Below are 25,509 nucleotides of genomic sequence, written 5' to 3' on the forward strand. Positions count from 1 at the left end.
ACGGTCAGCAGCAACATCCTCCAGGTCCTCAGGTCTGATCTTGCACTTCCTTAAAGCATTCTTCATCTGATCCTTATAGCGCTTCTTCAGCCCTCCAGCTGAGCGTCGACCATGATGTAGCTGGTCGTATAACACTCTGTGGGGTAGCCGTAATGGGGGCATCCTTATCACGTGCCCCAGCCACTACAACTGACGCTGAGTGATCATGCCTCAATACTTCTGTAGTTGGTCTTTACTAATATTTCAGTGTGAAGCACCCACTCATGCCAAGTAATTCCCAGGATGCACTGGAGGCAGCTTATGTGGAAGCGCTCAAGGACTTGATGTGATGTCTGTAGGTTACCCAAGCTTCACAGCTATAAAGGAGGGTGGTGACACAGACCGCTTGGTAATGTAAAGGGATGAAGCCTCCTGTTCTGAAAGACTCTACGTTGAAGTCTCCCAAAGGCAGCTGATGCCTGTTTAATGCGGCTCTGGATGTCGTTGTCAATGCCGCTATCCTCAGAGAGAATGCTCCCCAGATATTTGAAAGATGGCACTACTGACAGCTTTTCATCACCAACAGTGAAGGCAGGTAGGGTGAATGGGTCACTAGTACTCTATTGGCAAAACCGCTTCCGTCTTGGTGGTATTGACAGTCAGCCCCATCCTGCTGTACGCTCTCACCACCACAGTAAGGACAGTCTGAAGATCCTCCGGAGTATGGGCCACAAGAACACAGTCATCTGCAAACTGCAGCTCCAGGACCCGCTCTCTGTGGAGTTTGGTGGTTGCTTGGAACCTCCTGATGTACGAATGGACTGGGAGCTCAACCATTCATATCAAGAAAGTGCTGGCCCTTCACTTTTCAATACATAAAGCTCTATCTGCGGTGTTTTTCCTCCGAACATCATATTCACTTTGTTTGCCTTTGGAAGATAATTTTACACCTGTGTAGGTCTTTAGCATCAGAGGTATTTTCTAATGGTAGCTTTGAAACAGTCTATTGTAGTCAGCCTCTGAAATTATTGACAAAGCTGACCCTGTATCCAGCTTTATTTCAAGTTTTACACCAGACACATCTGTTGTGATTCATGTGATTTTGCGACCTACTTCAGTAATGCTATGTAGTTCTGGGTATTACGGCTCATCTTTGTTAGACTCTGTTGTCTGATTCAGTTTCACATTCAGTCACTTTATGCATTAGTTTAGTTTTGTGTTTGAAACTCTTCACTTTTTTCCCTCTTTGGTTGTGCTTTTTGTCTGACTTGCACACTCTTTGTGGCCTTGTCTGTAACACTTTCCACAAACTTTTTCTTTGAACTAATAATCATTTTCATCATGGAAGGAGTTTTCACATTGATAACATTTTTGGTTTTTTTATGCCATGCAGGGACATTTTGTGTGTTTCACATTCTAAACTCTTTTTCTGTTGTTCTTCTGCAGTCTCTAATGATATTGCAATGGCTGATGCCTGTTCTAAGGTTAGGTCTCTTTTTGAAAGTAGCCACTTTTGAGTGCTTTGACTATGCATGCCACATACAATCTGTCCCTTAACGCATCAGAAAGTCCATTTCCAAAGTCACAGTATTGAGAAAGCTTGCACAGTTCTGTAATATGTTCAGAAATGCTTTCATTCTTTGGTTCCTTTTGTGAATTCTAAATATCTCCGCTATTACTAGCAGTTTTGGGCTCAAGTGATTTTGCAAAATTGCACCCAACTTTGTTGAATATCTTGCTGGCTTTACAGCAGTTACTAAGATACATAAGAGACGGTATGTTTTAGCACCCTTTAAGCTAAGAAATGTGGAGTCTTACTTCACCTTATCCACATCATTAGCATTAAAGTACAGTGAAACTCCCTTGATATATAATTCCCAGTCCACATTAGGAATATCAAATTCATCATCTTTCCCAACTAAAGCCATCATCACGTAGTTTTACTTTAGCTTTGCTAGTTGTGTGTCACTCACTGTGCACCCTTTTCCAGCATCCGTATCTGCCTTCTCTGTACTGGTTCACTCTTTCCTTTCACTGTCTCCCTTCCTCCAAATTCTGTCGACTCGTAACTGTTGGTGCTGTTGGTGATATTTGCTGACGTTCAGCTTTGTACTTGTCGCCAATTTGTTGTTTCTGTACAACTACATATCAAATAAATAGAAGCATGCACTCAAAGGAGAGGTTAACTGGTATATTCACTTTGCAGAGAGTGCAGCAAATCAATGCGAATGTGAATGATTAGTGCTAATGGGAGTCATTACACTGAAAGAAACAGATCCGTACATTACACTGACCCTGTAACGTTGTGAGTTTGTTCTGGGTGCTCTGGTTTTCTGCCACTTTCCAAAGACTAGAATTTAGGATTACCAAATTGCTGTTTTCTATGTTGGTGTTGGAAGTATGGTGACACTTGTGGCTGTCCAGAATATTTTGGGGGATATGATGCATTTCCTTGTATCTTTTGATGCACATGTTACAAATAAAGCTCATCTTTCTTTAATCTTCTCTTTGATTAATTTTTGGAGGACCCATATTGCCAACAGGAAAGAGTGATATTGGATTGCAAAGGGAACAATAGCAATTCAGTCTCAGTTAAAAATCAAGCGTGTTTTTTTCTTTCCTCAGCTAATAAAAATTAGAATAAATGCCAATTTTCCCATTTTATAGAGTCATTCAAAACCTCAATTACTCCTAAGACTTTTAGAATCCTAAATGTATTTTGTTGAAACCTCCATGAAGAGTGGATTAAGAATCATGTTAGCCAACTATATTATACTCCTAGAGTACCATACTTTGTAAACGGGGTGATGATATCTAGTGGCATTATTCAAATCTAGTCCTCTTAAGAATAGATATACCGTAGATTCCGTACTACAGAGCACACCTGATTAAAAGCCGCAGGCTCTAATTTTAGAAAGAAAATCAATTTTGTACTTGTACAAGCCGCACCGGATTTTAAGCCGCAGGTGTCCCACGTTGTAATATGAGATATTTACACAGAAAGATATTACACGTGAGGATTTTTTAACTTTTAATTAAATCTGTATGGTAACATAAACAAATACATATTGCAAATGCTTTTTTTCGAACCGTGCCTGTAACACGGCTACTTTTAAATATACATACGTATCGGTAACACACAAATTACGTTGCGTATATTTTTTTACTGAACAGTGCACGAACAACATTCCAATATCTCCTAACGACTGGTAAAAAAATATATACGGCAGCCTACCAGGAAAAGTTATTGATCGCCTTTAACTTAAAAGCAGCGTTCTCGCGCGGGTCTAATGCGCTCGCCCCCACCTTTCCGTTTATCGCAAACCGGTATTTTCCCACAAGACGCGGCGAAACCGGATGTGACGTCATAGCATCCCGGGATGTAGTACAGAAAACAAATATACTTAAAACACTTCTAACTTTAACTAGAAAATACTAACAAATGAATTACTAAGCGAAAATATTATAAACTAAATAACTGCCATAAAGGCAGCACAATGGTTTTCTTCGAGTGTTTTCCATGTTGATGAAGGTGAGTGCAAATGACTGATTTACAATAATTTAATTGTGCAAGTGCGCTTGATTTATCGTACAATTTCATTGGACCTCTGTGAACTACTCATCAATTTTATTGGTCTACTGTTACGAGGCAAAATGTTTTTGGCGGCATGAAAAAAAACCATGCATTAGCCGCACCGTAGTAAAGGCCGCAGTGTTCAAAGCTGATCAAAATGTGGGAAAAAAGTAGCGGCTTAAAATCCGGCATCTACGGTAATACTTTAATCCATTAAAGATGACTAGAGAAATTAATTGGATACCACTGGAAATCAGGTGTTGCCTTAGTTCATGTTTATGATGAGTATTCTCTGTGAGGTAACATCAATTTAGGCTAAGTTGTGCTAATTAGAGTTTACCTTGCACTTTCTAAATTGTTCATTGTCTGCAACCACTGGTGGAATTCTGCCTATAGAATTTGGAAGATTAATTGGTAGCCCACGGAAGAGAATGAACAGCTTGACTGCAAGGTGAGTCTCGGGTTATCATCGTGAATAATTAGGAGAAAAGAGATTCTACAATTGGAGAGATGCAGCAAGTCCTTCAGGTTCATAGTGAAGTGAGAGGAGAGTACATTCAAACTTTATAACAGCAACCCTAAATGAGCTGTATGTAGTACCAAAAGATGTTGCCTCATGCAGTGTCAATATCATCAATTTCCTAACAACTATAATTTTACTTCACACAATGCTATAGTTGATAAAAATCCCATCATTCATCTTCCAAAAATTTCTACTTGTTATGACTTGAACCTAAATGATCAAATGCTTGCTACCCCTCATACACATTTCTTATCACTTCAAGATTTGCACTCATACATGTTCCCAACTGATCAGCAATGGCAGGCATAGTGTTATAGTCAAACGGCATGGAAAAAAAGGCTCTTCAATTGAACTGGTCCATGCTAACCAAATGCCCATCCAAGCTAAACTTATTTGCCTGTGTTTGACAGTTATCCTGCTATACCTTTTCCTGTCCATGTATCTGTCTAACTATCTTCTGTAAATTGTTGTTGTACCTTTGTCAACCACTTACCCTGGTAGCTCATTTCATTGAACTTGCTACTCACTATCCAACAACAGAACAGTACAGCACATGAACAGGCCCTTCAGCCCACAATGTTGTGCTGAACCAATTAAGTTTGTAATCAAATGGCCAACTAAATTAATCTCTTCTGCTTATACAATGTCCGTTTCCTTCCATTGTTTTTCCAGAATCACGTACCTATTTAACTGTTTCTTAAAAGGGACTAATGGGGAGTAATGTATCTGCCTCTAACCTAGGCAGCTCATTCCAGTAACCCATAACTCTGTAAAATAGAAAAAGAATTTTCCCCTCACATCCCTTGAAAACACACCTTCTCACCTTAAATAGGTTTCAATAGGTACATTTAATGTCAGAGAAATGTATACTATATACATCCTGAAATTCTTTTTCTTCACAAACATCCATGATGCCCCAAAGAATGAATGACGGTTAAATGTTAGAACCCCATACCCCCCAGCTCCCTCCTCTCATGCATAAGCTGCAGCAGGACAACAACACCCCCCACCAGCAAAAAAGCATCAGGGCCCTCCACTGAGCGCTCAAGTGTGTAGCAAAGCATCAATAAAGACACAGACTTGCAGTACCCCAAAGACTACTCGTTCACCTGGTAATTCGACATACCACAGCTGTCTCTCCCAAATAAAGGGAAAAGAGGTGTCCCTGTTTCACATTACCCTCTGGTAATAGATATTTCAGCCCTGGGAAAAATAATACTGTCTTACCACCGTCTATGCCTCTCATAACCTTAGACCATAAGACCATAACCTTGTAAACCTCCACCAGATCTCTCCTCACCCTCTCCCACTCCAGAGAAAACAACACAAGTTTATCCAGCCTCTCCTGATAGCACATGCCCTCTAAACCAGGCAACATGCTGGTAAACCTCTTCTGCATCCTCTCCAAAGCTGCAACATCCTTCCAATAGTGGGGTGACCAGAACTGTTTGCAATACTCCAGATGCAGCCTAACTGAAGTTTTATAAAGTTGCAACATAACTTCCTGTCTTTTGAACACAATGCCTTGACTAAAAAAGGCAAGTGTGCCATCTGTTGACTTAACTGCTCTGTCAACCCAAGATCCCTCTGTTCAACACTATTAATGATCTTGTCCTTGATAGTGTACTGTCTCTGTACATTTGACCTTCCAAGGTCATCACTTCACATTTAACTAGGTTAAACTCCATCTGCCATTTCTCCACTCACATCTGCAACTGATCCATATCCCACTGTGTTCTTTGCCAGCCCTCTATGCTATCCACAGCATCACTAATCTTTGTATCATCAGCAAGTTTAGTAATCCACCCAAAGACATTATCATCCAAGTCACTTATGTACATCACAAACAGCAGAGTTCCTAGTACAGATCCCTGTGGAACACCACTAATCACAGACCTCTGTCTTCTATGAGCAAGTCAGTTCAGAATCCAAATGGATAATTCGCCATGGATCCCATGCACCTTAATCTTTGAGATGAGCCTTCCATGAGGGACTTTGTCAAATGCCTCTCTGAATTCCATGTGGACAACATCCACAACTCTACCTTCATCAATCACCCTCGTCACTTCGTTAAAGATTCAATCAGGTTTGTAAGATGTCTTGTCCCATGCAAAGCCATGCTGGTTCTCCCTGATTAGGCCATGGTTTTCCAAATTCTTATAAATCCTATTCCTAAGAATGCTCTCCAATAACTTTCCTAATACTGATGTGAGACTCGTTGGTCTATCTTTTCCAGGATTATCCTTGGTTCTCTTCTTGACTAATGGAGCAACATTAGGTACTTGCCATTCCTCCAGGACCTCTCAAAGATATTGTTCAAGGCCCCAGCAATCTCTTCCCTCGCCTTTTTAAGTAACCTGAGGTATATTCCATCAGGCTCTGGGGGACTTATCCACCTTAATGCTCTTTAAGAGATATTAAGGAATTATTAATATGCTCGGCCTTGATCTCTCTATCCTCTGCATCCTTCTCTTTTGTAAGTAGTGACGTAAGCTATTCATTAAACACCTCACTCACATCCTCCGCATCCAAGCAAATGATCCCCCCCCCCTCCATGCTTGAGTGGATATACCCTCTCCCTCATTATCCTTTGCTCTTTATGTGTGTAAAGAATGTCTTTAATCCTACTTGCCAAAGACTTTTCATAACCCCTCCTGGGGCAGTAAAAACCTCACAAAACATTGAAAAGCTATCAACAAGCAAATCTGGACACAGTTTTGCACTTAAACTACTAAATAAATTGCACCACAGAAGTCAATATTGACCTGTCCCTCAGAAAATCTTCAAAATCTACAGATGACACAATGCCAATGTAGAGAAACAGTACATAGCGAGATCCAAATATAGAAATAATTTGAGTAATTGGTTGTTTTTGGTGGGTTTAGTAAAGAAAGCAGTATTGGTCATGATTCCAGGAGCATCTGGTCCAAGGTTGTTCATTTTTGCTGCTATTTCAATCTGGTCATGTTTGAAATGATGACTAAATTTAGGTCTTTTATAATACCTTATAGCCAATCGTTATTTCACATATTAAAGGTTGCAAGGAGGAAGTTGTTAGTTCCAACTTGTTAAATCACATTGAAGTAGCAATTAGTCTAGGCCTGTTTCTGAGCCCAGATTCAATACGGCAGACTGGAGGTGAGTTGCCAGCACTGGGCACAGACGAATAGCAACAATTCACACATTAGAATATAATTTGTTCCTTACCATCTCAATTTGGTTATAATGAGCCCAATCTCATCCTGCTCATGATGTGACCAATATGTGACATATGCCATTTATGGATATTTATGCCTAATTTGAGATATTTGCAAGAGTTCCACAAAACAAAGCATAGTAATTTCACCAAAACTCGTGTCTATTCAAGCATGGGCTCTCCCTCTATAAATGTTGTACGAATTGTGCCAAATTCGGACTCAAAAGTAGCCAGAACATATGGTATATTTAAGCAACACAAACAAAATGCTGAAGGAACTCAGCAGGCCAGGCAGCATCTATGGAAAGGAGTACAGTCCACATTGCAGGCCATGAACTTTCAGCAGGCCTGGAGAAAAAATGATGAATAGAGTTAGAAGGTGGGGAGAGGGGAGGGAGAAACATGGGGTGATAGTTGAAACCGGGAGGCTGTGGTGGCCAGTGCTATCATGTTTGCTGTTGTGTGGTGGGGCAGCAGGCTGAGGGTAGCAGACACCAACAGAATCAACAAACTCATTCACAAAGCCAGTGATGTTGTGGGGGTGGAACTGGACTCTCTGACGGTGGTATCTGAAAAGAGGATGCTGTCCAAGTTGCATACCATCTTGGACAATGACTCCCATCCACTCCATAATGTACTGGTTAGGCACAGGAGTACATTCAGCCAGAGATTCATTCCACCGAGATGTAACACTGACAGTCATAGGAAGTCATTCCTACCTGTGGCCATCAAACTTTACAACTCCTCCCTCGGAATGTCAGACACTCTGAGCCAATAGGCTGGTCCTGGACTTATTTCCACCTGGCATGATTAACTTATTTAATTATTTATGGTTTTATATTACTATATTTCTACACTATTCTTGGTTGGTGCGGCCGTAACAAAACCCAATTTCCCTCGGGATCAATAAAGTATGTCTGTCTGTCTGAGAGGGGTGAAGTAAAGAGCTGGGAAGTTGATTGGTGAAAGAAATATGGAGCTGGAGAAGGGGGAATCTAATAGGAAAGGACAGAAGGCCGTGGAAGAAAGAAAAGGGGGGAGGAGCACCAGAGGTAGTGGAATTTGTCCTCACTCTTAATAATTTCTCCTTTTCTACCACTTCCTTCAAACAAAAGGTGTGGCCATGGGTACTCACATGGGTCCCAGCTATGCCTGCCTTTTTGTTGGCTATGTGGAATAGTCTATGTTCCAGGCCTACACTAGTTGCCGTCCCCCACTTTCCCTACAGTACATCGACAACTGCATTGGTGTGCTTGCTGCACCTATGCAGAGCTTGTCCACTTCATCCAGTTTCCCTCCAACTTCATCTGCCCTGAAATTTACCTGGTCCATTCCTGCCACCTCCATCCCCTTTCTCAATCTCTGTCTCTATCTCTGGAGACCGCTTATCTTCTGATATTATAAAGCCATGGACTGTCATAGCTACCTGGACTATACCTCTTCCCACCCTATTACTTCCAAAAATGCCATCCCCTTCTCTCAACTTCTCCATTTCTGCTGCATCTGCTCTCAGGCTGAGGCTTTATATTCCAGAATGAAGGAGATGTCCTCCTTCAAAGTAAGGGGTTTCTTCATCATCGCTGCCCTCAGCCGCATCTCTCCCATTTAATGCCTGTCTGCTCTCACCCCATCCTCCCGCCACCCTACCAGGGATAGGATTCTTCCTGCCTTCACCTACCACCCCACCAGCCTCCACATCCAGCCCATGCTTCCTCGCAACTTCGACATCTCCAACAGGATCCCACTACCAAGTACATCTTTCCCTCTTGCCCCCACCTCCCCCCCCTTTCTGCTTTCTACTGGGATCGCTCCCTACACTATTCCCTTGTCTGTTCATCCCTCCCCACTGATCTACTTCCTGGCACTTATCCTTGCAAGTGGAACAAGTGCTACACCTCCTCACCCTACTGTTCAGGGCCCCAAACAGTCCTTCCAGGTGAGGTGACAATTCACCCATGAGTCTGTTGGGGTTATCTGTATCTAGTGCTGCCTGTGTGGCTTCCTGTATAATGGGGAGACTGCTTCAATGAGCAGCTATGCTCTGTCTGCCAAAAAAGTGGAATCTCCCAGTGGCCACTCATTTTAATTCTACTGCTGATATGTCTATTCATGGCCTCCTCGACTGTCGTGATGCGGTCTTGTTCAGGCAGGAGGAATAACACCTTGTATTCCATCTAGTTAGCCTCTAACCTGATGGCATGAGCAATGACTTCTCGAACTTCAGGTAATAGCAGCCCCCCACCACCCCCCCTTCACCATTCCCCATCCCCTTTTCCCTCTCTCACCTTGCCTCCATGCCTGCCCATCTCTGGTGCAGCTCCCCCCTTTCTTTCTGTCCTCTCCTATTAGATTTCCCCTTTCTCTAGCCCTGTACTTCTTTCACCATCTTCTACCCAGCTCTTTACTTCAACCCTCCCCTGCCCAGTTTCACCTATCAGCTTGTGTATTTCCCTCTCCCCCCACCCAGCTTTTAACTCTACTCCACATCTCTCTATTTTCCCAGTCCTGCTGAAGGTTCTCGGCCTGAAATGTCGATTGTACCATTTTCCATTGATGCTGTTTGCCTGCTGAGTTCCTCCAAAATTTTGTGTGTGTGTGCGTTGCCAGAATTTCCAGCATCTGCAGTTTTTCCTTTTGTATATGCCATAATTATCCCTTTTTCAGATTTTGTAGCTAACATAATAGGTTTTTTCATGTTCTGTGGCAATTTAACAGTTCCTTGCAAAGCCGTAATTGAGCTAGAAGGTTTTGTAATGCTGCAAACAAACCCATGTTTCCAATCATCATCATTTTGTGCCGCGTTGTATGACGTGAGCGATCATGGTCTCCATTATCATGATTGTTTTTGACTAATTTTTCTACAGAAGTGGTTTGGCATTACCTTCTTCTGGGCATTGTCTTTATAAGGCACATGACCCCAGCCATTATCAATACTCTTCAGAGATTGTGTGGTTGTCAGTGGTCGCATAGCCAGGATTTGTGATGTGCACCAGCTGCCCATACGACCACCACTACCTGCTCCCATGGATTCAAGTGACCCTGATTGAGTGGGGGGGGCCACTAAATGGTTGCTACACCTTGTCGAAGGGTGACCTGCAGGCTAGAGGAGGGAAAGGGCACCTTATGCCACCTTTGGTAGGGATGTATCTCCTCCTTGCCACCCAAGTTTTCCCATGGTGTTTGAAATGAATTCTGTAGTAACTGAATTTCTTCATTTGCATGACAAGCTACTACTTGCTCCAACCCAATTGTTTCATTAATGTGTGTTGTAACTTCAGGCCTGCGGTTTCTCTCCATTATCTTTGTAACCCGGGACTCAAAATACTTAGTGCATCATGTTTCTATGCATGGTGTATAATGAAGCCACAGCAGTCATTATCAATCCAAAACATTTATTTAGAATTGTTTTTTTTAAAAGAATTTTTTCCCTTTGATGTAAGGCGAAGGCCTTTGAAGTACAATTTTAAATGCAATCATAATGTGTTCGCTGTTTATATTGCTTGACACAACAAAGGAGAATAATAAAGATTAATTTAAGAAGGATTTGCTACCTAACTTGGTTCAAGAGGCTGGGTCACTGATATCTGGCAAGACTAGTACTTCACTATTCAGTGAAAACCAGTTCTGTGCAATGGAATACTTTTTATCTGTATCGTACTTATTATAAGAAATAGTGTAGGGCATGTAGCAAATAGCCAAACTGCTGGAAGAGCTCAGCAGTTCAGGAAACATCTGTGGAAGGAAATGGACAATTGACATTTCAGGTTAATACCCTTATCTGAAAGATAGAGAGAAGATGGCCAGTTTAAATCTGTGAGGGGAATGGATGGGGCAAGAGCTAGCAAGGGATAGGTGAATTGAGGTGAGGAGGGATGATTGGCAGATGGAGGTGAGATGGGTAGAAATAGTTACAGAGGCAGAGAGGAGATGGGTGGCTATGAAATCCGATAGGAAAAGAAAGTGGAACATGGAGCCAAATAAAGAAATTGGGTTGGGTAGATAGCAATAATTAGGGGAGGGAGCCTAGGAGAAGATGTCAGATGGAGTAGGTGGAGCAGGGGGATCTGGGTGATGGGCGTGGGGGCCAGAGGGTGGTTGTGGGAGGAACTGGGTAGACCACAGGAGAGGGCAAGGGACCAAGGGGGAGCCGATGACCTGTATATGTAGAATTCAATGTTCATGCTATCAGGTTGTGGAGTACCCAGGTAGAATATTGAGGTGCCATTCCTCCAGTTTTAATTTTGGCCTCACCCTGGCACTGGAGGAGTCCTAGGACAAGACGGCTCAGTGTGGGAATGGGAAAAGGAATTAAAGTGGCTGACAACCAGACACTCCCGAAGGCCTGGCGGAGGGAGTGAGGTGCTCAGTAAAGTGGGCACCTAGTCTGCACTTGGTGTCCTGGACGTAAAGCACCAAGAGCAATTGACAAGTTTCGAGGTGACTCATGTCAGTCTCTGCCTCACTTGGAAGGGCTGTTTAGGTCACTAGATGGTGGGGAGGGAGGAGGTGTTAGGGACAAGGGTTTCACCTGTGGTTGTAGAGTGAAGTGCCTGGGAGTGGATAGATGGCTGAGGAGAGATGAGTGAACCCTGCCAAAAGCAAGATGTTGGAAAATGTGGCTGGTGGTGGGCTTACCCTGTAGCTGGTGGAAATGTTAAAGAATGATGTGGGGGTGGGGAGCTGCGTTTCCTGGAAAAGGACTTCTCAAATGCCTTGGAGTGGAAGGCTTCAGGAACAGGTACCTCCACTCCCACTAAACCACACAAGTCAGAACAGGGATAGAGTTCCCTTTGCCCTTACCTTTCACTCCACTGGCCTACACATCCAGCACACCCATCAGTTTGTCTTTGCTCCGGATTCTAGAATCTGCAGTCTCTTGTGTTTCTAAAACTTGTCGCCACTATCGAGCAGTGATCCTATTGTACACAACCAAATGCTGTATATTGTTGCTTCAATGCTGCACCACAACGGGACATGTGGGGTAACATTGGAGTGGATGTGGGGTGCAAAATATGCAGAAGAGCACCTGTGGATGGTCTGGTGCCTTGTCTAGACCCTAAGACATAGGAGCAGGTTTAGGCCATCCGGCCCATCGAGTCTGCTCCACCTTTTAATCATGGCTGATCCTTCTTTCTTCTCCTCCTCAAACCCAGTTCCTGGCCTTCTCCTCATAAACATTGATGCCATGTCCAATCAAGAACCTATCAAACTCTGCCTTAAATACACAGAAAGACCTGGCCACCACAGCTGCCTGTGGCAACAAATTCACCACCTTTTGGCTAAAGAAATTTCTCTGCATCTCTGTTTTGAGAGGGAACCCCTCTAACCTGAAGCTGTGCCTTCTTGTCCTCGACTCTCCCACCATGGGAAACATCCTTTCCACATCATCTCTGTCTAGGCCTTTCAACAGTCGAAAGGTTTCAATGAGATCCCCCCCCCCACCCCACTGCCATCCTTCTGAATGCCAGCGAGTACAGACCCAGAGCCATCAAACGTTCCTCATATGATAACCCTTTCATTCCTGGAATCATCCTTGTGAACCACCTCTGGACCCTCTCCAACACCAGCACATCTTTTCTAAGATGAGGAGCCCAAAACAGTTCACAATACTCAAGGTGAGGCCTCAGCAGTGCCTTATAAAGCCTCAGCATCACATCCCTGCTCTTGTATTCTAGACCTCTTGAAATGAATGCTAACATAGCATTTGCCTTCTTCACCACTAACCCGACCTGCAAGTTAACCTTTAGGGTGTTCTGCACAGGGACTCCCAACTCCCTTTGCATCTCAGATTTTTGAATTTTCTACCCATTTGGAAAATACTCGGCACATTAATTTTTACCACAAAGGTGCATGACCATGCATTTTCCAACATTGTATTTCATTTGCCACTTTCTTGTCCATTCTCCTGATCTGTCTAAGTCCTTCTGCATCTTTGGTATTTGCTTATGAAGTTAAGAGCCCATGGTATTACAGGGAAGTTACTAACATGGCTGATCATTGGCCGATTGGTAGGAGGCAATGAGTGGGTGAGTCCTCAGGACCTTGATTTTTCTCAGGTCAGCGGGTCCTGATATCAGAGGTCCATGCAGAGTTGGTGACCTCTGATGCTTCATCAATAACTCTCGGAGACGTGAGGCGAGATATAGGCTTTTATTGGCTGGAAGAAAGAACAAGCAGCAATTGACCACCACACTACATCCTGGAGACTGAGGGCGGGGCTGAGTCTCCAATACCTTTATACCGGGGTCCGTGGGAGGAGCCACAGGAGCAGTCAGCGGGGAGGGGGGGTGTCCAGACAGGTATATGTAGTTCACCACAACCTCTCAGGTCCTTGTGAGTCCAAAGTTCAAGGCCTGAAATCAGGGTCCACTGATAGGCAAATCTTGGGATTGATACTAAAGGTTAAACCCTAACCCGAAGGCTAAAGACCAAAGTCAGCAAGTTTGTAAGTTGAGGCCTGATGTTTGAAGCCCTGGGTCAACATATCCTAAAGTTGGAGGCCTGATGTCTGCAAGTCCACTGGGGAAGTCTGAGGCCAAAGTCCATGAGTCCTGTCCTGGGTTTAGAGGTCAGTCTCTGCGGGGGGGTAGGAAGGACGAAAGGGGCTTGTTTTGCTGCTGTTATTGTTGCTGTTTGTTTAGTTCTGCTGAACATTGTGGGCATGCTATGTTGGTGCTGGAATGTGTGGCTCCATATATGGGCTGTCCCCTGCACATTCTTGGCTTATATTGATCATTAATGCAAACGACACATTTCACTGTATGTTTCAATGTACCTATGATAAATAAATGAATATGAATCTGAATTTAAACATTTGAATGGAATGTAGTGCTTGCTTGCAATGAAGCTTGGCCATATTTTTAAAAAAGCGCAGCCAGCTATTTGAACTTCCTACTTCAATCGGCTATGCACATCAAAAGCCTGGCCAAGTGGCTACACATCGAGGAAATGGAAGTCATCCGAAGAATGAGGGATAGATCTGTATGGAAGACCATCGGCACCAATGTCTGCATCGGATATGGTACCTAGACAAACAGACTTCAATCAATTCTTTTAAAGCATGGCATTTGAATCACTTGATGCCTATCTCAAAGTTCAAAGTAAATTTATTATCAAAGTACATAAGTGTCACCATATACCACCCTGAGATTAGTTTTCTTGTGGGAATACTCAGTAAATTCAAGACCATAATAGAATCTATGAAGGACCGCACCCAACAGGGTGGATAAGCAGCCAATGTGCAAAAGACAACAAAATGTGCAAATACAAAAGGGGTAAAATAAATTAATAAGCAATAAATATCAAGAATGTGAGATGAAGAGTCCTTGAAAGTGAGTCCATAGTTTGTAGGCACAGTTCAGTGATGGGACAAGTGAAGTTGAATGGGAAGTTACCCCCCTACTGGTTCAAGAGCCTGATAAATGAGGGGTAATAACTGTTCCTGAACCTGATGGTGTGAATCCTGAGGCTCTTGTACCTTCTTCCTGATGGCATCAGCAAGAAGAGAGCATGATCTGTGTGGTGGATGATGATGATGGATGCTGCTTTCCTGTGCCTGGGCTCTATGTAGGTGTGCTCAATGGAGGGGAGGTCTCTGCCTGAGATGGACTGAGCTGTATACACTGCTTTTTGTAGGATTTTCTGATCAAGGATATTGGTGTTTCCATACCAAGCTGTGATGCAGCCTGCCAATATCATTTTCACCATACATCTACTGAATGTTTGTCAAAGTATTATCTCTCTCTTAATTCACAATCTGGAAATGTAATAATAATATTCTGTAATATTTTTCTGAAATACCATAACAAGAAACACCCAGCACAACATTATCAACACTAATAACACAGTGTGAACATTCACAGGAATGTGTCCTAATTAATTAGCCTCCTTTCCCAACTTCCTTTTGTCTGGTGCCAGTTGCCATATGGAACCTCTAAAACATTAATTCATTAATAGTTTAGAACTAGGCAGGTTGAAGCAGATCATGTATATAAAATACACATAAGAAAATCTGCTTTCCTCCTCCAAAAAAAGGTAATTACATCCTTAAAAAGACAAGGGGATGCTGTTTCAACTTGAGGTTGTTAAGTTGCGGTCTTAATGGTTTTGTGACCCAAAGGCCTGCAAAGCTGGACAGACCGACAATCAACAGACGCCACACACCCCAGGCTCTGCCACTACACCTTCAAAGCATCCACGGGTGCCCGTCCAGTAATTTCCTCTTGCATAATCTCACAATTATAATACCCTTGCAGGGGATTTATTTTCTGCTCTTCTTGTTCTTTGTTCATTTTAGGATTGAAGCTTCAGCATTTGTCAGGAATCTGGCTGGAGTGATCTGAAGGTTTACAGATTCTGATAAAATTTTCTTTTGATCTCTGCATTGGGTAAACAGACTATAACAACAGAATCCATCAGTGTGTGCAAGGGCAAGGAAGTTCTAGACCTGGCCTATCATAGATAGCAGCAAATGCATCCATAAATCTAGCCAGAGGCTCCCCATGTCAATTTAAGTCAATTGGTGCTATTTAAATGCATTACATTTATCTCAACTGTGAAGACAAACATATCTTACTAATTGTATTTACTCAAATTTGCTCAGATGTATTTACAATTCTCAGCAATAGTTTCTGAAATAAGGAAGCATACTCTGAAGATGTGAAATGTTCGATAATTTCATCAGATGTTATTTAGTTATGGCGCAATTGTACAAATAACACTATGAAATCTTCTTGGTTTTATTTATACTATGCTCATTAGTCTGAATAAAACATCATGTATTTGGAGTGCAGAATGATCCTTTAGTGGAGCCGTAACATTCTTCTTCAGAATCAGCAGGTGAAATGTTTTGTTTTGCTACAAGTAAGTCTGAATGGAGGCCAAAATATGGTTTTCATATTTTGAGCAACACACACAAAATGCAGGAGGAACTCAGCTGGCCAGGCAGCATCAATGGAAAAGAATAAACAGTCAGTGTTTTGGGCTGAGGCCCTTCAAAGCTTTGGATTTCCAGCATCTGCAGATTTTCTCATGATTTTGATATCTTGAGCTGATGTTAAGACCAATGTTCCCTTTAACAGGTAAAGACCAGTGTGTGCAACCATGTGCTGCGCAATCTTTTGCCCAGTGACAGCAACAAGTGCACACTGAGTTTTACATATAGAGGTATTCATTTTAACGGCTAGTAAAACATTGTCAATAAGAACTTAAGAGCTTTTCTCATACACTCCATATGTGATTTGCTTGCTAAATTACACCATAAAATGTCAAGTTTCCAAATATCATGCCACTTCTTTCCACTTGCAAATTCGCCGATGAGGTAGAAGGTGACAACTTTTTGTGCACTGTGTAGATTCGTTTTTGCACGAGTAGTAAAAGATGTGTGTGCCCGCACACCTTAGAGGTAACATTGGTCCGGACTAAGTTCTCACTGTATTAGTCACTGGTCCTGAATAAGTACCATGCTTTGCATCATTTGGTGAACTTAGTATACCATTGATACCATTCTGTAGATCAATTTCTTTGATGTGGGAGTTTTCTAATGCTGTTTTACCAAATGTAGCCTATTTTACTAAATTTAGCATTTTAGCTGAGCATAGCATACTGAGCTTAGAGAATGAATAATTTGCTCTTCAGATCAATCAGATATTCTGCTGTAGGTGCTTCCTGTCTCACCGATCAGTCTCTCCCTTCTACCTTATCAATTTCTCTTATGCAACCCAGAAAGAGTACTTAAAATGCATATTTCTGTCTTATTCCCATATCAGCTACCCACCCTCCTTGAGTGAGATTGCCCAATTAGAAACAGCTTTTGCTGAGGGTTAAGCATTGGTAGAAACTATGTCAAGATTGGTGAAGGGTGGGCGAGTTGGAAGGAGGGGGAGGTAATTATTTTGGTCAAAGGGTGAAAACAGGCGCTAAATGGGTGTTGCACTAATCAGAAACGCCTGTTTGAAAATCTTGATTTAGCATGCAATTTTCAGGCTAATTGATGATTATCATAATTTAAACCTGCCTGCAGGCACTGAAACTGACAACTGAAGGTTTGGAACTTAAGCTCCGATTAGATGCAATTTTTCTGCAGCTGCGTGCAGCCTGCACTGCCCGGGAGAGAAGCCAACATGGAAGAAAGGCTCAATGATTGTGCGTGTGTGTTTGAGAGAGAGAGGGAGACTGGAGGAGGGATCTTCTCTAAATATGGAGGCACAAAGGGATCTTCTGCAATGTATGTGGGAGGAAATCACTAGGAGAGATCTATGAGCCTCAGACCTTGGATATACTGCAGAGCTTGACAGGAATGGTCATGGAAAGATCCCACACATTCTCAGTGATTTCTCTACTTTTCAGACCCCTTCACCTGAGTATCCTCCCTCCACCTTTTTGTCCAGATCAAAGGTTTCAACCCAAAACATCAACTATCCATTTCCCTCCACAGTTGCTGCCTGACCTGCTGAGTTCCTCCAGCATTTTGTTCATGGTAGTGGTGCAGTTACTATCAAATGCAGTCACAGCATCACCCATATTCTCATCGAATCCCTCTAGATTTATCCAGCCTCCTACAAATTAAGGGCAATTTACAGCTGCTAATTAACCAACCAATCCACATGTCTTTGGGCTGTGGGATGGAAATGGAGCATCCAGAGGAAATGCACCTGGCCACAGGCAAACTTCACATTCTGACAGCACTCAAGATCAGGATTGAACTGATAAGGCAGCCTGCTCCACTGGCTTTGCCATTGTGCCTCACTCATTGAGGTAAATGATCAGCCATTACGTATTTATTGGTGACATAGAAACAAAGGGCCTAATGACATACTCCTGCTGAAACTTACTTTGTGTTCTTATGAAAAATAGTTGTACCAGACCATGAGGATATCAGCATTAACCTCATGACATTGTCCAACTGACAAGATAGTACTGGCCACTTTAATTTACAGATGTACTCTTCATCATCCCTACTATCAAAATCTATCCTTTTTCCCAAAGTTCCACAGAGTCTCATCACGTAAGACTCCCAGCAGAGATCACATGTTCTACAACCCAACCCAATTGTATTATTCCAAAATCATGGGAGGAAAATTCACTTCACTCCTTGAAAGCCTCTGCCAAAAATAGAGCAAGATCAAGGTGAGCAACATCCTCCGCCTTTATAACATCCTGTAGGAAGAGGAAGACATGAATGGCTTCCACAGTGACACTCTGGCACAGCGTTTGGTTTGAAGGTTAGAAAAAAAATCAAAACAGTCAGGCAATGACCACGATGGAAGAGGTGATGCCTTCATGCTTTCTGAGTCAGGTTATACAGATGTTGTGCTGTAGAATCATTAGGTGAGGATCTTGCAGGGCTAGGTTTCAGAAGTGAGTAGTGTAGAAGGTTGTCATAGGTTATAATGGGACATCGATAGAATGCAGAGCTGGGCAGAGACGTGGCAGATGGAATTCAGTCTACATAAATGTGAAGTGATTCATTTTGGAAGATCAAACTTGAAGACAGAATGCAGGGTTAATGGCAGGAATTTTGGAGTTCACATCTGTAGGTTCATCAAAGTTGCAGTGAATGTTGAAAGGGTGGTTAAGAAGGCACATGGTTTGTTGCCCTTCTTTAGTCAGGAGATTGGATTCAAGAGCCACAAGGTAATGTTGTAGCTCTATAAATCTTGGTTAGACCACAGCTAGAACAAACTAGTGCTTTTCTCTTTGGAGTGAAGGAGGATGACAGGTGACTTTATAGGGATATACACAATGATAAGAGGCATAGATAGAGTTGATAGCCAGAGACCTTTACCCAGGACAGAAATGGCTAATACAATAGGGCATAGTTTTAAAGTGATTGAAGGAAAGTATAGGGGGATATCAGAGGTAAGTTATTTACACAGACAGTGGTAGATGTATGGAATGTACTTTCAGGGAGGGAGATAAATTAGGGACATTTAAGAGACTCTTCAATGGGCACATGGATGAAAGAAAAATGAAGAGCTATGTGGAAGGGAAGGGTTTGGTTGATCTTAGAGTAGTTCAAAGGGTCAGCAAAACCTGATGGCCTGAAGTGCCTGTACTGTTCTACGTAAGATGGATGCATCATTTGAAATGGTTGATTCAATGCGTAGACTGCCTGAAGTTTCCAGGCTGAAGGGATGATTTCATCTGCTTGTAGTTTTGATTTGAATATTGATACAGAACCTGAAACCCATGGAGAAGTTAATTAATTCAGACTACCAAACCGTACAAGATATTTCTCTGGAAGGAATGACAATCTGTTGCATGAAAACTCTCAGCTGCCAGGATGGTCCTGAGATTCTCAGCTGACGGGTTTCTCTGAAACTCGGGGATTTTTCCTCTAGCCAGGCATCAATAATAGCAGTTTCTGAGAGGATAGAGTAGGAGGCAGGTCCCTCATGATCCCCTACTTATCAAGGTCATCAGGTGAGGGCTCCTAAACCACCCATTTCAGATTCACAGTATGTTAATTTTGTCTATTGCTGCCACTGATAACACTTCTGAAAAGCCCAAGTGCATTAATGGATAACCACATGAGATTCTGCAGATGCTGGAAATCCAGAGTGACACATTAAAATTTTGGAGGAACACAGCATGTCAGACAGCATCAATGGGAAGGAATTAACAGTTGATGTTTGGGGCTGAGACCCTTCATCAGGACTCATTAATAGCCAACCACAAAAGACAAACACAGTGCAAGTGATTTAATATTTGTAAGTGCAGATGGCTATGCTACATATACATTGCTTCTTCTTCAAGGATTATGTTGATTAGGTAGTGGTGGAATTCTTTTTACTGTGATTTTCATAATGATGTCATTTGAAATGATAGGTGCAGAATCCCTTAAGTCAATAAAGACACAAAATGTAGATATATTGGTTTTCTGGTGTCTTATGGTGGTTCAGATACTTTAAAAGTATTCTTCCATTAATATTTAGTGTGAACTCCTTTGAAACACAAAGCCTTCTACCCAAATAATTCGGCACAACTTTTAGTATTTACAGCTAGCCTCTTGATAACCAGATTGTATCTTGGCTGAGTTTGGATGGCACGTCATCTAAACTGTTTAGGGATCCCCTGGTTTATATGATAGCTTCCTTGCCATCTGAATGGCTCTCATAGTATTAGTGCTTGGCTTGCCTTAAAGTGTTGGGCAGTTCTCAACAAAGTTAGAAGACACTGTGAGAGATTGTGCTCCTTGTCACCTTTACAACCAAGCATTCACAGTACACTGGGGCTTAACAGTCTGTAGGATGAGCAGTAATGAACACAAACCAATACCAGCATCATCTTTGTGAAAGGCTGCTGCTTGTCAGACCTAGCCACATATTGAGAAAATGGACCTCAGCCCTCTTTCTGAAAATCTCTAGATCATATGCGTACAAATGGACACCAGTTGGTTGCCTAGTCCCTGGCTCTCTCTCAGCCCTGGAGCATTTTGTCTTGGTGGTTCACTGGTAAGTGAGAATGATGTACCGTAATTCCTCAAAGCATACAGAGCAGTTAAAAATCCCCTTATGCAGGATTATAGAGAAGTTGGTACCACAGTAGATTTACAGATTTAATGGGCTGCGGAGTCATGCAGCCTCACAGGTATAGTGGCCCATGCTTACCCCACCCTCACCTCTGAAGGTGCTTGCAACAGTCTACGCTGTTAGAGTAGCTTCTGGGTTTAGCACATGTACAGTAGCAATTAACTTTGGCCACTCACCTTCAGGTTCAAGTATGTATTGAGGATTAAATTTAAAATGCAGACTAGGTAATGGACACTTAACTGTTGGTCTACGTATGCATGAATCCAATCAACATCTGAAGGGTCTCGGCCTGAAATGTCGATGTTTACTCTTTCCTGTAGATGCCGCCTGGCCCGGCCCGGCCTGCAGAGTTCCTCCAGCATTTGCCTGAGTTGCATCTGCAGATTTTCTCACCTTTCAACATCCCATTGCATGGATACAAGTGTAATTAACATTTATTTTGGGTGTGATGGTGGGAAGATCCAGACATTTGAAACTGTTACACGTGTAGTTGAAGGGGACATTGTAAATATGGACTTGTTTGAATTGTCCTTTGATCTTTAGCATATAACATGTGTGTAGTGCTGGGCACAGGCAGACCTTTCCACTGAAAGCATCTCCACAAGATGCTTGCTGTATCCTGTTTTGTCAGATAAAGAGGCTGCTTCATAACTATGGTAATTTTCTCCGGTGACTTCATTCACGCAACAACATCGTGCTTTCCTTGTGACCACATGCTATATGTTTTCCCTGGGCGATCCAGCTTCCTCCACATCCCAAAATCTTGCTAATTGATTGGCTATTTGGCCACTGTTGATTATCTACTGTGTGAATAGATGGAGGCGAATCATGTCTAAGTTTATGGGCATGTGGAAACAATCGGATACAGGGAAATAAGTGGGGGAATGGGATTGATGGGAATGTTGTGAGAGATAGTCTTGTGGGCTGAAGAGTGGCCCCTAAGTCAGAAGAAATAGGGAGATATTGAAAATTGCATCAAAAATAACTAAAAATAACAAATTTTGCTTTTAGGCATTGCTAGCTCCTTCAAGGGTGGCATCCATTATTAAGGACTCCACACAACGTAGGACATGCCCTCTTTTCATTACTACCATCAGAGGGGAGATACAGGGGCCTAAAGACACCGATTCATCTTTTTATGGACAGCTTCTTCCCCTCCACCATTGCTATTTTTGGGCTCTTTTTGCATTACTTATTTAATTCTATATACTCTATATTTCTTATTATAAATTGTAGTGTATTTTAGATATTGCACTGTGCCCCTGCCACAAAACAACATACTTCACGATAGTAAATATCATTCTGATTCTGAATTAGATATTTAAATATTTTTCTGAAACAATCTCACACCCACATTCATTCTTTCTCATCCCAAGAGCCATACAGTAACTGAAGGGATGAAAATACTATTCCTAGTATTTTGTCAAAGCTGTATGAAGAAAGAAGCTTAAAGATCATGTGAGAATAGTTGGGGGGACAATCTCTCCTCAATTCTTCCTCCTTTTTTCTGGCTTTTACTTGTCACCTTCATGAAATAGAATATTCCACGATATACTGAGTAGTCAGTATAGCAAGGCACTGAAACAGCATCTGTGTTACAGGTCAAAATATTTTAAGAAAGCAGTATATTTAGTTATTTGTTTCAGCTATGGAAGTATGACAAAATGACATTCTAATCACTGCATTACACTAAGGCACAGGCAGGCAAAAAAAAGGAGAAATAAACATGGTATTCTCATTTAAAATGTTTCAAAGTTCAACACAGAAATTAACACTTTCTCAAAATTAGAAAACTGGACTGTCATTTCCTTGGGTTTAATGTCAGTGCAAGTCACACAAATATGCAATTAATATGCCACAGAGGCAATCACTGCTTTCATGCTAATACAGCAAAGTAGTTCACCCACACCTTACTCATGCTCAAAGTCTTTTGATCTCCTGTGCTGTGGGCATACAGGAAAGGTGGGGAAGAAGGAGATGTATAGGTGCTTATTAGACTTAAATTCCACTGCAGCAGAAATCATTTCAGCTGTCAGCTGTCCCAGCAGGCGCCTTGCTGCCGAGATGCTTGACCTGACTGTCTCGACTTAGCTCATGTGGCGTGCAGAGTCCGTGGATAGAAAAACAAAATGACTTAAGATGAGTTTTGGAAGAGGGAGGTGGGAAATGCTTTTGGGGGTTTAACAGTGTACAGCAACACATGTTTTAAATTTGTGATTAGGGGACTTTTGGGGGGAAAATTGCAAAGGAAAACAGAAACAATATAGAATGAAAATTTACTTCTGACAGATAACTGAATCTATATACTGGGACAGTTCCAGAGGGTGGTGGGTCTTTCCTTGCTCAGGACTGTTTGATATACACCACAGGAAACTCTTCTGTGTGTCAGCAACAACAAGCAAACAAGAGCATATGTGCAGTATTTATAATGACTATGGCAACAAAATGATTTCTGGAAGTTTAATTCCTGATGCTAGGTATAGTTCATGCAGACATAGGAAACAAAAGTCCAGTTATTTCGAACAATGTCCATGGAGTGCTTATTTTTATATTTCCCATGTCTACTGGTGTTGATGGCCACCTGCAAAACAAACAAAACTCAAATGGATAGATTAACTCACCCCAACATGGAACTGATTCCACAACCTATGGACTCACTTTCAAGGAATTTGCAACTTATGTTCTCAAGATTATTTATATATGTTTGTCTATTTATCTGTCTACTTATATGTTATTTTTTTTTTCTTTTTGTATTTTCAGAATTTGTTATCTTTTGGACATTGGTTGTTTGTCCGTCTTTACTTGAGTACAGTTTCTCATTGATTCTCTTGTGTTTCTTTGTACTTACTGTGAATGCCCACAAGGAATTGAATCTCAGTGTTATATACGGTGACATACATGTCCTTTGATAATAAATTTACTTTGAACTTTGAACCTTGAGACTGTGGCAGTGTTATATTCAAGACCTTTGAGTAACCTCACCAGACACACCTTCTTTCTTGATGGCATGTCACAATAAGAAGGAATGCCGAGCAAAACAAGCACTAATTAATGTGCAATTATGTGCTTTAAGAGCTGTCTGGGTCCCTAAAGAGTGTTTTGCATCCATTAGATGTAATTGTGTTTTCATTCTCTTGATTTTATCATTGAGGAAACACGAAGTGAAACGTTCTGACACTGTGCTTCTTTACTGGATATTTTTCCAAGTAAATGCAGAGTAAAATGTTGCAGACCCTCTAACGTTGCAGAGAGGAATATCCATATATTTTGTTTCATTCGAGTTGTCTTCATCTTGGGATTTCTCTCTGGTTTTAAGATAATGATTGTCTTTGTCATTTTTCTTGTGATTGCGAGTCCCTGCTGGATACTGTTGATATGGAATGCTGCAAGACCTAAAGGTCAATTTGAAAGGTTGAATCAGTGATAAGGAAAGCAAATGCAATGTTAGTATTCATTTCAAGAGGACTAGAATATAAAAGCAAGGATGTAATATTGAGTGTACGTAAGGTGCCGGTGAAGCCTCACTTGGAGTATTGTGAACAGTTTTTGGCCCCCTATCTAAGGAAGGATGTATTGATACTGGAGAGGGTGCAAAGGAGGTTCACAAAAATGATTCCAGGATTGAAAGGCTTATCGTAGGAGTGTTTGATGGCCCTGGACCTGTATTCACTGGAAATAAAAACACTGAGGGGGAATCTCATTGAAACCTATCAAATGTTGAAAGGCCTCGATAGAGTGGATGTGGAGAGGAGATTTCCTTTGGTGGCGGAGTCTAGGACCAGAGAACACAGCCTCAGAATAGAGGGACATCCATTTAGAATGGAGATGAGGAGGAATTTCTTTAGCTAGAGCGTGGTGAATCTGTTGCAGAGGCCTAGTCATTAGGTATGTTTAAGGCAGAGGTTAATAGTTTCTTGATTAGGCAGGCATGAAGGGATATGGGGAGAAGGCAGGAGACTGGGGTTGAGAGGGAAATGGATGAAATGGCCAAGCAGACTCGATGGGCCAATTGTCCCACTTCTCTTATATCTCATGGTCTTGGTCTGATTCACTGATTTATTGGCAGATGGTGGGGGAGTTGTGTGGCCTCAGTTGTAGTGATGACCAGGCCTTAAGCCACTATGTCGTCTGTTTACAGTTGCCCGAGAGAGAGGCATCGAAGTCAGTGTGGCACAGTATCCAAGATCGAGTCGGTGCTGCCCCGCCAGTGATCACTAGGCAGAAGACAAACTGTATTGTGTTCAACTGCAGACCACTGCAACATTCATGGATTCAGATTTTTGGAATATTTTTTGTGACTGTAATTTACTGATATCTTGTATGTGATTGCAAGCTTACATGTTCTATGTATGCCCTGAGCTGTGTGGGGCTGTTACTGTGTTTTTCACCTTGGTGCCAGAGTAATGCTGTTCTGTTTGGCTGTATTCGTGTATGGTTGAATGATGATTGAACGTGAACTTGAACTACTTTCCTTACTCTCTGGGTTGATGGATTCTAGAGTAATTGATGAGACCCCTGAGGTACCTCCAGATTTTGTCTCGCTTGGGGCCAAGAAGGTGCCAGGTCAGATGGAAAAGTATGTGTTTTGTTGAATGGTGGGACTTCTGCGTATGGTGGGCTTGAAGTCCTTAGTGTCATCTTGAATGCTCCTTTTCCAATTTTAGAGATCATGATGCTTTTAGAAGTCTGTAGGAACATTGCACCT

The sequence above is a fragment of the Hemitrygon akajei genome, chromosome 4, assembly GCF_048418815.1.
Source record: "Hemitrygon akajei chromosome 4, sHemAka1.3, whole genome shotgun sequence".
Taxonomy (NCBI): domain Eukaryota; kingdom Metazoa; phylum Chordata; class Chondrichthyes; order Myliobatiformes; family Dasyatidae; genus Hemitrygon; species Hemitrygon akajei.